The 12,038-nt window shown below is 44.3% G+C and overlaps 1 protein-coding gene across 4 annotated transcripts in view; it reads right to left on the bottom strand.

The window, feature by feature from the left end:
* The window catches only part of Rapgef4 (Rap guanine nucleotide exchange factor 4), a 260,996-nt gene that overhangs the window by 151,266 nt on the left and 97,692 nt on the right, over positions 1–12,038 (bottom strand). Inside the window, exon 1 of one of the 4 annotated variants that reach the window (XM_013345880.2) lies at positions 9,355–9,373. The exons of the other annotated variants lie outside the window; for them this stretch is intronic. The gene's annotated coding sequence lies outside the window, so the exon portion shown is untranslated. Of the gene's footprint in view, positions 1–9,354; positions 9,374–12,038 lie in introns of those variants that run through there. 4 annotated transcript variants of the gene reach the window in all.

The following is a 12,038-nucleotide window of genomic DNA, read 5'->3' as shown; positions in this document are numbered from 1 at the left end:
GGTGCTTGACCGTGTACCACCGCATGTATGTGGAGGTCAGAGGACAACCGTAGAAGTTGGTCCCCTTCTTTCACCATGCAGGTCCCCGATCAAACTCAGCCTGCCAGACTTGCAGCAGGTGCCTTTCCCCTCTGAGCCATTTATCCAGCCCCGCATGGGTTTCTCATGCTTCAAAATGGGCAAAAGTAAGTGATAAAATCAAAAGCCTTAGTTACAAGTCATGACCTGTGGTTGTTAGGGTTAGCGGATAACACCTTCGGTTTAACCAGCCCTCGCACGGTCGCTCACTTGGATGGGTTTACCACCGTAGGGAGGAGGCCATCTACCATCCCAAACTTCAGAAATTTTTATGGAGGATCAAACCAAATTTGAAAGGTGACAGCGGCAGTTTGCGGCCCTCCGGAAGAGCACCTGCCCCCACTTAGAAAGTGCTGAGTACCACACGACTCATTTTGCAGTTCTGCTCAATTTTCTGCAGGCAACAGTAAGTGGTGGCGACAAGGTGTCTCTCTCTATAGCTCAGTCTGTCAGTCCAATGCAGGACGGGCTGAGTTGCTGATGGATTGGCCTTGGCACAGCTGATTCAGGAAGATGATAGCAGCAGATCCGCCCTTTCCCGGGCTCTCAAAGAAACTGTATAAGAACTTAGACCTGTCCTACCACTTGAAAGTAGACTGGAACTTTTTTTTTTTTGGTTTTTCGAGACAGGGTTTCTCTGTGGTTTTGGAGCCTGTCCTGGAATTAGCTCTTGTAGACCAGGCTGGTCTGGAACTCACAGAGATCCACATGCCTCTGCCTCCCAAGTGCTGGGATTAAAGGCATGCGCCACCACTGCCCTGCTAGACTGGAACTTTTAAGAGTTCCCTGCATTAATGTCAGTTAATAAGGGTGAAGACGGAACCACAATTCTGCCCTCTGAACTGACAGGTAGCAGTAGGCTCACACAAGCTGTCTGTCTCCACTCTGGGTATCTGTGAGGGACACACCTCACAAGAGGCACAGACACACTTAACAAGAGAATACACATGGCTTTCCAACACCCTCGGCCCCAGGAGTCCTTCCCCCTTTGCCTCCTCCCCAGCATTCTAAGCTCTCGTTAGAGCTTAGAATGGTGCCAGGTGGGAAGTCCTTCACTGACTGAGTGCATCTGCAGTATGGGTTTAATCCCTAGTGCCCCTCTGTCCAGAAAAAAAGAAAGGAAGAAAATAGAATGAAAAACCAGAGACGATCTGAGCATGTTATTTTGCCGTCAGCTATAATTCCATAAAATGAAATACAGGACTCATACATTCCAGAAGCACTGGGGTGTCAACCAAGTTTAGAGTTCTCTGTGGATCGCAAACGAACCTTGAAGCCAAGGTCTCTCTTTCGGTTGAGGAGTATCATTAAGAATCTGAGCTGTGTGAATAATATTGATTAGAACCCATTTAGTTCGTGTTCTGATTATTGCAGAGATTGGTCGCCAGGATCTGGGTTGTGTTAGGTGTTCCAGTGGTCGGCTCCTTCTATTGTAACCTGCGCGAATGCCATTGCCTGCCTGGGCAGAGAGAGCCTAGCAACCGAAGCATATAGCACTTGCTCTAGCTTATCTCCCGTCGCCTAACAGCTAAAATCTGGATTAATTTAGGTAAAACATGATTTGCATCTATGAAGCGTTCCATTTCAACTCTTGAAAGTTCACGTATTTTCTACGTTCATCAACAAAAGTGGCCTTAAAGAACCTAAATAAGCTACACTTAACTTTCCTTGTCTGACGTGGTAATTCTACTTTCTCCACATCACATGAAATCTGCATGAACAGTTAGCCAGGGTCAAAGGTTCAAACTAGTTGGTCTGTCTCCCTCCCTCCTAACCCTATCTAGGCAGGTTAGTCTGCACCTATTTGATCAGGTTCAAACTGGTTAAAGCTTGGCTCTCTTTCCCCACAACTTATTATAAAGTCTCAACAAAAAGACAGACTCTCAGTTATCAACCCAGTTACTCATGAGATGCTGAACAATTAGAGTCTTCCAGTTCATTATTTCCAGTTTCAAAGTGACTGCTGCCAGCAAGCTCGGATGCTAAGTGTTCCAGAGGGATAAGTGAAGGGTGTCCCCTCGGCCTTCAAGTTCAGGGTCAAGAGTTTCTTCCTGTGGACGAGTTTTCTGACCACAAGCAAAACCATCTCTTTTCCCCTCTCCTTGCTAGTATAGTTCAAAGTTTGCATCTCACTGCTTCCATGGGATCACTCAAATTACCTCAAGACACTCAAAGACCTGAAGCAACCAAAGCTGTTTTTCCAGGTAGTCTAACAGACTCTTAAAAAAATGTAAAACACAGAAAGTCAAATCATCTTTTTATTTTTAAGGCAGAAAAGACTTTAGTGTGTTAAAACTTTTGATGGGACAAATGCCCTGAGATATATACATATCATTATTATTATTATTATTATTATTATTATTATTATTATCATTATTAGAAAAGGAGCAAGCAAGAATGAAGCTCACTTCTTGACCTCACTCTGCAGGTTTGGAGGGGATCTCCTAGAACAGAAGATCCGGACTTCTCATCCCTAAGTCAGGCCAGGGTCACCCAGCGTGGCAATCAGCAGCACATGATCACCAGCAGAAAAGCACATCATTGGGTGGGGTCCCTGCCCACCCCTACCAGCATTGGAAAAGAATGGTGCCCCAATACAGCCAAGCTTTTTGTTTGTTTCTTTTGTTTTCTAGAGACAAGGTTTCTCTGTGTAGCCCTGGCTGCCCTGGAACTAGCTCCATAGACCAGGCTGGCCCCAAACTCACAGAGATCTGCCTTTGCCTCCTGAGTGCTAGGATTAAAGGCATGTGCCACCACCACCCAATCTCATCCATGTTATTTTTATTATTACTTTTTGTTTATTTATTTAATTTATTTATGTTTTGTGTGTGTATGTGGGGGTGTGCATATGCATGTGTGTGTTTGTGGTGTATATGCATGTGTTTGGGAGATCCATTCACCTGTACCACTGTGGATGCCGGAGGAGAGTGTCAGGCTTCCTCCTCTATCACTCTCTATCTTATTCTTTTGAGGCAGGATCTCTCCCTGCATCTGGAACTTTCTTTTTAGGCTGGAAGTCAGTCATGTCTCTGGTCTCCACACCATTCAGTCCTGGGGTTACAGATCACATGCACGGTTTGTTAAGTGGGTGTTGAAATCCAAGCTCAGCCCTCACGCTTACATAGCAAGTACTTTTAATTGAGAAGCCATCTGTCTACCTCTTTATCCATGTTTTAACAACATATAAAGAAAGGCAAGAAGAACACAAGAAAGCTACAAAAAAAAAGCATTTTAAGAAATGGCCTACAATGTCTGATGCTGAAGAAAGATTAAGAATTAATCTTAATTCTTAATTCAGAAGAATTGAGATAATCGTCTACATTCGGGACAGGAAGGCAACAGATGGTTTCAGCTAATGGGGTGTCCATAAAGCGTCTGGGGTACAAGTTAAACCATGGTGGGCTGAAGTGTGTCTGGGAAGGGCAGAAAGGGCACAATAAATACTGTCAATTCCTTTATCAATTTTGACTGTAACAAGAAGGCAGGGTCAAAACCCACAAAGGGGTACACTGGGAAGATGAAGGTTTTGTTTGGCTTTATTTTTGAAGATTAGAGTGGCTGCCCATCCCTCCCCCATGTACACTAAAGATGAAAAGGAAAAGTTGTGGGAAATGGAAGAAATTGATCGGAAAGCAAGAACTATATAAAAAAAGATGAAGGTTTACAAGGCCCAGAACACAAGCACAATAGTCTGAATGAAAAAAAAGAAAGAAAAGAAAGGGAGGGGGAATAGAGATTTTCTTTTTTTATTTTTATGGAGATAAAAGTGAGAAAGCAGGCAAAGGGAAGAGTCCAGGCTGAGCATTATTGGCAGACTAAACCTGACCAGGAGAGGAGAGAAGGGGAGGGAAGAGCCCTCAGACTAAGAGAAGTGGCCAGGGCCTAGAGGCCAAGAGACCAAGAGGCCAAAATGGCTGAGTTATTAAAATCAGGCTGGGGAAGGAAAATGGAAGCCCAGACCCTGGGAGGGAGGGTTTAGGGTAGGGAAAAACAGGGTAAGCAGTGATGGGAGGAGCCACAGGTACTGAGGGATGCTGGGAGAGCTAGCGAGTGTCTAAGGTGAAAACAAAGCTTTTAACCTGAGTAAAGAAGAATGGAGGAACACAAGTGGACAATTAATGTGCATATATATGTATATTTGTTGATATTTGTAAGTCCTTCATCCCCCCCACCCACCCAGAAGGAAAATCTGCTGAGTCACTCTAGCCCTGTACTGGTGGAGGGCAAGGAACAGGAAAATGGCGGGCAGCAACAGGCCTGCTTGCTCTATCCAGAAGGCAACATAGTAAGACAATGAACTGAATTTGCCTGGCAGCAAGGGAGGACCTCAGCAGAGAAGGGACTGATGGTTGTGGAAAGAGCTAGAATATACGGGGAGGAACATGCGTAAAAAGTGGTTTTCAGAGATCTTGGTCTTGGTTGACTTATGTAGAAACTTCCAGTAATGATTCCCCTTGCTTCCCAAGGATGTCAGATGTCACTTCCCTGGGATTAACTGTCCTCAAAGCAGCCGTTTTCATTCTGTTTACATAGGTCATAGACTTGGTACAGGAAGGAAACCTCGCAGGGTAAAAGCTGAGGCTATCTGCAGACCAAGAGGGGAGGTGGGTTTATCCAGGATTTGAGGCCTCGTACAAAGACCTGCCACACAGGTATTGAGAACCATGAGAGGGGCTTGTAGGGTAAATTCCTGGCTCAAAAACCCACCAAACCCCACCAGTCTCTGAGCTTGAAATCCCATCAATCCCTGGGCTTGCCCTGGGCTCCGGGAGACGCTCTGGGAGGAGCCACAGGTGCTACCGTCTTTCCCAATAAATCTCTTGAGTGAGGTTTGTTGTGTGGTGTGGCTTTGTGGCATTCCCTGACTCCCAAATACCAGGACACCTTTCCCCACCGGGAGCTGCAACACAGCTCTTACTAAATTCACAGTGACAGCTGAGTTATGTCAAGGGGTCCCCTGAGGCTGACAGTCCCAGTTTGCAATAGCATCCGTCTGAATAGTGTGAGCAATGAGCGCAGGACTAACGTCATCCAATCCAGAAGTGGCCTGGTTGAAGGAAATAGAAAACACACAACTGGATCTCTTCTGAGTTTGTATTGCCCCAAACAGGACAATTTCGCATCCAAAATATCCAACACGTAGGAACCACTCAATAAATCTTTACGAATGAATGAATGAACAAACGAACAAGACAGTTGCTAATCTGACTAAAGAGTGGTTGAGATGATAAGCCATCTTATCATCTAGTATCCAAACTGAACAGGGAAGGAAGTGAAGACAAGGGGACCTGAGAGAGGGTGCTACCTACACAAAGGATCCTGTTTCCTCAGCATCCTTAGCCCCTGAGCAACTTCACACCCGCGACAATTTTGAGTTGTCTTTGAGTCTTAGGCACCCCCTGGTGGTTGGTCTGGGAGCTGGTAGGTCCAATCCTCTTTCTCCACATACACCCCAAGTATTCCCCCTTTCACCCTCCAGCACTCCCTAATTTCTCCTTAGACCCTCTCCTTCTCATCAGTTCTTTAACTTGATGTCTCTCTTCTCTCTTTATAGCCCAGTTACCCTAGGTATCTCGCTTTCTTTTGGCTTCATCTGGTTTCCCTTTTTAGCTTATGAAAACAATCCCATCATGGTAATTATGGATAATCATAGAACACACAGTACATGGGAAAGAAGGGCGGGGAAACCTTTACATTGCAAAGTTCAAGAAACCAAAGCTTCTCAGAGTTACAGGAAAGAGACACAAATTTCAAATGTTACAAACTACATCATCTTGTATCTAATTACCCTGTCCTCACCTGAGCCCAAGCACTCAGAACATCTTCTATTGTGACATTTCTCATTAGTTTTTTAAATTATTAACATTAGAAGTGTGTTGCTGTTGTTTTTTTTTTAATTGCAATGTATATGATTTCTGCTGCCACATAGGTTGGGTAGCTGTTTGGAAAGTAAAGATGTTTATGCTGTTGTCCAAGTGGACTTTTGGACCACAACCTATTTGCCTGATTCTTTGTTTAGATTTCCTGACGTTCACAATAAGCTACTGAGTAATAACTCTTGATAAGGTTTATTATAAATCAGAATGAGTGGTGACTGTCTGAAAGGGTCAACCAGCCACCTTTTGGCTCCCACTTCCTCTTGTATACCAGGCTATTTTAAGATTGTTTCCATTCCCTGTGCTCTTCTTCCCAACCCTGACACTATTTGTATCTCTTTGGTGGTGTCTTTTGTAACGCAGGAAAACTTAAATAAGTTCCAAGACTGCCAAACACCCTTATTGCGAATCTCGTCTGGGAAAAACTCCAAACACACATTTGCCATTTTAAGCCATTCCTTTGAATCCCCACTATTGTCAGCAACAGCCCCATAGTATTGGCTTCTTATTGATTTTCCCCCTTTCCCTTTCCAGAAGTTAGCTAGAACATTCCAATTTCCTCTTCTCTCATTATGTTTTCTTCTGTCCCCCAGTTGCTGAAACACAAGCGTTGCTTCAGCTTTTGGACTTCCAGAGAAAACACTTCTCACCCTAAGTCACACTGTGCCATTCTGAAACCCATCATCCTCTTGTTACTCCGCGCTGTGTCTCTTCAATCTCCCTTCTTCACCCTTCTCTAGGTCACCCTGCATTCACACCTCATCTCCACTCACTCCCACCTGCTTTATCATTTCCCCTGCCCATGTTCTGTCCCAAGGTCCTGCTCCAGCTCCAGACAGCTTCCCTACCACATTTATGCTCCAGAGTCCACTCCCTCTGTGGCGAATCCTATGCTCTTGCTTTGAGAGGCCAGGCCACACCTCCCAGATATGATGGTACCCAGGAACTGCTTCCTTAACTCTCCCAACACGGAAAGAGGAGCCTTGATTTCTTTGTTTCACAAATGAAAAAAAAACTGGATTTCCTAAAATCCAGGGAAAGAAAATGACCTTCGCTGTAATGGGTCAACGAAGTGCTCAAACGATAAAGACCCAGGTTCAGTCTGTTTAGCGTCAAGGAGAAACCTCAAGCCCAATGGTTTTTAAGAGACGGGATTGGTAAGAAAGAAGTGTGACTTCAAGCTTCGTCCTTCAAAGAGTTCTTAATCTAGCTACAATAGTGTAGGGAACATAGTAGAGACACAGCAAATGCTAAATTAATCCTTGGTGTATCTGAGACCAGGGACCGGAAAGCAAGCCTCACTGCTCTCTCAGTTTGACTAGTTTGAGATTGCATTGCTTGGTCCTAGGATGCTTCTTAATATAAAACATCCTCTTGCCTGACACTTCCTTCTGGCCCAACCCCTGGCCCCCAAATCAGAACAATGCACAGTTAGGGAAAAGGCGTTGCAATTCCTGGGCTCCTTTCCAGCATAACAGCACTATTGACTGTTCCTAACGACAGGATAATTATTGCTGGCTATTACTCTGGGATTTTTCCATATGTCCTTTAATTTGGAGTTGCAATAACCCAACACTGCCTTTTAACGCTTTCTGACCCCTGCCCATCTACAACTTTGCCTTTGGTTTCTACTTTTATGATGACCCAAACTTCATTTGCCTAATCAGTGTCTCATGCGGTCCCTGCTGCTGGTGCATCTTCACTTTGCCAAAGCCTCCTTGGAAGAGGGCCTATGTACTTGCAGCCGCGCCTCATTTAAAGCAAGTTGTTGCTACGTTCATCACTTTGGCAAACAAGGACAAGTTCAAGGAAATGAGAGGCCAAACTTGACAGAGCCCTGGGTGCAGCTGCTGGCCCAGCTGTGCGGCGATCCTCGGCGGTTCCATTACCTCACGAACACAACGACTCAGCACGGCTTCCCAAGTCCAGCACTCCTGTCGGCCCAATATATTTGGTAACAGCCATTATTTCAGAAATGAATGCCTGTGTGTATTTATAGCAGATCACATGCCGGCTCTATCAACAATTAAAGAGATTAGGATTCAGCAGCCATATTTCTCTAATTAGGACAAGATGGAAGGCATCGTCCATAGAATGCTGCAGTTGGGACAAGGTTTCTTCTTTCCTAGCAAGAGTGCCACGCTGCATGTCAACGGTCGGACATCTGACCTCCCTAGAGCCACCTCCCCCGTGAATGATACTCACTTCTCTGTCTGTCCCATGGAATTTTCAGGCAAGGGATTCCGTTTCCAATTGGCCCTTCAATTTTCCCCTTCTTTCTTCCAGGCAGCCACACGATGGGCTCAGTGGGCTGTTTTAAGGCTTGTTTTGAAATAGCATGTGGATAGCATTATGGGGCCATTAATGTCATTCAGCGACATTCGTTCCCTGGAGCCTGGGTGTACGCTACATCCTCACACTTGAAAGGCCTCCCCTCGGAACAAAAGCCTGATCTCAGGGTCTGGGCCATAAATTCCATCTTGCCTCTCTCCTGCTTCTACATTATTTACGCAATCTTCTCAGGGAGCTGGCTTGAGACTTTCCCTCATAACAACAATCTGCAGGCGCTGGAAGCTCTGCTGTAACGGGAACGCGGGCTCTGGGAGAGAGTTCCACCCATTCACAGTCTCGATAATAAAATATGATAATCTAATTTGGTAAAAATAAACTGTGAAATCAGAGATTTGAGGCAAAAAACTTCAAAGACGCAATTCAGACGAGCAATCAGTGTTCATTCAGCCCTGTACCGTCTCGGCTTTCTCCCTGCACAGACGCTTAAGCGATGCTAAATTAAATAATTGACAAATTTTTAAAACTGCTAGGAATTACCATCTGTACTTAATTTTGGAATATAAAAAGGTCCACAGAAAACACCCTTTATGATTATTTTGTCTAATAACAGATATGAAACAATACAAACATCCCAGTCATAAAATATAATGTGTTCCAAGCACTCTGGTTTACAAATTCCAACACAGTTTTCCAAACAAAAGCCCACAGGAGATGTAAAAATACTGAGTTATAAATACATTTTTTCAAGAAAAAATGTCTAGCAAAATAATCAAGTTATTAATTTAAGATGTCCCTCCCTCTCACCTCCCATTTCCCTGCAAATTTTTTTAAAAAAATTAAAATAATAAACAAACAAAATTAATCTCACCCCAGGCTTCCTATAGACAGTAACCATGAGCATTGCTTCCTCAGATTCGGCTCCTGGATACACACTGAGCTAAACGGTCCTCTCCCCAGAACTTTATTAGGTGGTGATTGCATTTCTGCAGAATTAAGTCTACTACTGCAAACAGACACGCTGGAGCTTCCAGGAAAACACAGAGAAGAGAAACAAGCTCCCTAGACAGGAACACACTGGCAGATACGAGAAAAACAAGCTGACACTTACACCGGACAGTTCTCCCAGGTCCTGCACAGCGGCAGCCCTGACGGTGCATCCTAGTCTTTTCTAATCCATGTTCTGCTCTTCTCGCTGATGGGACCACTCAGGCACATGGTCAAGTTGCAATCAGCTTCCCCCTCAGTGATGTATGAGAGCTGGACCGATTTATCTTGTCTTTCCACAGCACATTAGCACTAATGTCTGCCTATGCATCCTACCTTTCTTTAGCCGTTGCCCCAGCTTTATCATTGGTAATCTAAATTAAAGAGCCAGTGAGCAGAGCAGGGTTGCTGTCCCACCCCTCCCTGTGTTCCATGAAACAATTGCCAGGCAGTCACTCCCAGACAAGGATCCCACTGTTTATTCTCTAGAGCCTCTCCTTCTGTACCCCATTGAGACTGCAAGTCTGAGTGGCAAGGGACAACAACAGGCCAGCGAGGCTGTGGTGGCTTAGAGGTAAACTTACGATTTATGTTCTATCACAGCAGATGGCCCCAGGAAATCCTAGAGAGAGAGCTGCCATCTACGAGTGTTTCAGCTCGGAATTAAAAACCAACGCTTTTCACTAAAATAGCAACCTGATACCCCTCCGAGTGCCCTGGCTGCAGGTCTAGCTTCACGTTTTTCTCAGAGACTTTCTCAGAAATGTCATCCTTCTTCCACAGGTACCTGGCTCACATGTGCATACCCCGGTGTCTGTTTTGATAAGAAATTTGAATGCAAGTTACATACAAGAGGCTGAATAACCTATTTTAAAAATTAGGGAAATTTATCAAACACATGGCTAACCTTCTGGTCACCTGCTATCGAAAAACAGCTGATGGGGGAAGCCAAAGACAGCGCTTAAATCTTAAGATGTCCAGTCCTCCCTTTGAGACACACATAATACTTCCCTGGTCTCCAGAAAGGTCTGGGACGAGAAACATATTGGAGTACATTTTTCAGACGAAAGTTTTGGGTCTCTTTAAAATGTTGCTGCACTAGCAGCATCTCAAAGCCTTTAAAACTAGATTTACAGTAAGCATCGGACGAGCGGTAGGTTCGTAGTCTTCTTTTAGGCACTATAGCTAAAGAACAGCTGGGAGGAGGAGAACATAGTGGGTACCACAGACGCTCCATCTCTATTTTGGAGAAAACATGATTGTTTTCATCGCTTTAAGCATGTTTTTGCCTTCTTAATTTTGAGTTTTAAAATTAAGAAATTATGGGGCTGGAGAGATGGCTCAGCAGTTAAGATCACTGGCTGCTCTTCCAGAGGGCCCAGGTTCAATTCCAGCACCTACATGGCAGCTCACAACCATTTATAGCTCCAGTTCCAGAGGGTCCCAGACCCTCCTCTGGTCTCTGTGGGCACCAGGCACTCATGTGGTACAGAGTGCCACATACACATGCATTCAGGCAAAATATACACACATATAAAACAAAAGACAATTTTTTTAAATTAACCAATTGTAACGTACCTGTTTATCTGAAAGCATAAAATATAGTTTTGCCATTTCTTTTAAGATTTATTTTATTTTTAATTATGCAGAGGGAGGGGTGTATAGGTACTTGCATATGAGTATATGTGCTGGTGGTGGCACCAGATTCCTTAGAACTAGACTTCCAGGTAGTTGGGTGTTAGGTGATGGGAACCTGATGCGCGTGCTGGGAACTGAACCTGGGTCCTCTAGAAGAGCAGAGTATGACCTTAACCACTGAGCTATCTCACAAGCCCCCAAACTTGTCCTATTTAATAGCTTTACATATTCTTCGGTTCTCTCACCCTTGGTGTTCACACTGCCTCTTTTGAGGGGGACAGTAGCAGAAACTGAACCCAGAGCCAAGTGTATGTTACAATTTTTATTATAAAAATGTCTTTATTTATATCTCAACAGTGTAAAAGGAGACGTTTGTTTCACATACAAATAAATACCACTTAAAAAAAATAAAGCTCAAACTTTCTGTTTCTCAACTTTCTTTGCAAATTCCAGTTAGTTGAAATAAGACTTGGAGGGTTTCTTAAAGACTCTCCGGGCCTGTATTAAATTTTGAAAGTGTGTATTAACTTCCACATTCAAAAACCTAGTTACCCTGCATTGAGCCACAACCAACCAGAGAAATTATATTTAAAATTTCCATCCAGGCCTGTTACTCAGCAGCTTGAACCTGCGTAGCATCCCATTGCTCTTAGGAAGGAAGCCAAAATCATAACCCCAAGTACTCAGTCCTATTTCACTGGGAAGAAAAGCTCACCTTCCCAGAACTGCCCCACCAGGACTTGGAGGCGTCCGTCAATCCAGTCCCAAGTTCCTGCTCTTAACTGGCCAGTCCTGTGTACAGAGTAACGTAGCAATAGCCCAGAAGGCCATTTCCACTCTCCAAATTAGCTAAGGTAAAACCTGAGGAGTAATTCCAACTCAGGAAAGGTAAAGATGAAGAATGGGGGGCAGTCCTAGGAGGAAATCGATCCTTTGATGAACCTTGGGCAGAGAAAAGGAGACCCACCAGCAGGAGCAGAGACAAGTATTGCCCGAGTTGTTCTTAAGACTGCTTTCCCACAGACCTACGAACACCTGATTTTCGATAAAGGAGCTAAAAGTATACAATGGAAAAAAGAGAGCCTCTTCAACAAATTGTGCTGGCAAAACTGGATGTCAATCTGCAGAAGAATGAAAATAGACCCATATCTATCACCATACACAAAAATC

Source organism: Microtus ochrogaster, chromosome 4, assembly GCF_000317375.1.
Source record: "Microtus ochrogaster isolate Prairie Vole_2 chromosome 4, MicOch1.0, whole genome shotgun sequence".
Taxonomy (NCBI): Eukaryota; Metazoa; Chordata; class Mammalia; order Rodentia; family Cricetidae; genus Microtus; species Microtus ochrogaster.
This window is presented reverse-complemented; position numbering and strand designations above follow the sequence as displayed.